Source organism: Gavialis gangeticus, unplaced genomic scaffold (genome assembly GCF_001723915.1).
Source record: "Gavialis gangeticus isolate Ggan-Ray unplaced genomic scaffold, GavGan_comp1, whole genome shotgun sequence".
Classification (NCBI taxonomy): Eukaryota; Metazoa; Chordata; order Crocodylia; family Gavialidae; genus Gavialis; species Gavialis gangeticus.
The window spans coordinates 134,996,440-134,997,381 of record NW_017728992.1 but is presented as its reverse complement, the minus strand read 5'-3'; positions in this window follow the sequence as shown (position 1 = coordinate 134,997,381).

Sequence of the window (942 nt, the reverse complement as noted above, 5' to 3'; positions counted from 1 at the left end):
CAGTGCTGTCCCGCCCCTCCCCCCCCCCCCAGCAGCTTTTAGGAAGACTGATCAAAGTAGGGTCTCATTTAGTTAACTTACTCTTAACCACTTCTATCTTGGCAGCTTACCTGAGGGCTTCATATTTTACCTGTGGAAACAAAGAACAGTTCGTTCCAGAGCTAATTTCTTTTTTTAAGTTCTATGGATTGATAAGACTCTTGCCATTTAATTCTCATGCCACTTTAAAACTCTTGATATCAATTTTCTGAAAAAAAAAGTTTAAGACTTCTGAAAGCTTTGAGCCCTGATTGTTTTAGGGGAAGAAAACAGATCAGATACTGTAAGAAGAACGAAATTAAGCTTTTGTTCTAGCAACTGTGGAAATAACAGAAAATACTCGTGAATTTGCAATGGGGAAGAAGTATAGCAGATCAAAAAGCACAATGTCTGGGGTTCTGAATACCTGTCACTTATATGACTGTCCAAGAGAATATGCTGCTGGGGTTATTTGTGTTTGTTAGGACTGCATTAAAACTCATTGGGCTATTGTTCTTTAGAGGCATGAGTCAAGCAATCTAATATGTTTACTGGAGCCTAGTAACAAGTCATTTCACTACCATTAGGCAGAAACAGTCTGCCTTCTTGCATTCTGAAGTGCGGACCACTGATCCGTAGGAGAACAGAGGCTACAAGTCACTTGAAGAACCCACTTTAAGGAAGTAGTATAAGAGTTGTGCAGTAGAAACTGTTGAAAGTTTAGAGAGTCAGAGCTGCAACTCTGCTAAGCTTTTCATTGTCTCCTGCAGTAACTTGTTGAGGAACATGAATGTTCAACAACATTCTTGCAGCCATCAATAGGGGATAAGAGTTGTTCAGAGCAGCTAGTTGTTTCTGTAGTTGGCACAGCAGACTGGTTTCAAGATTTTGGGGAGTAACAGTGTTGGCAGTAGGGTTTTTGTT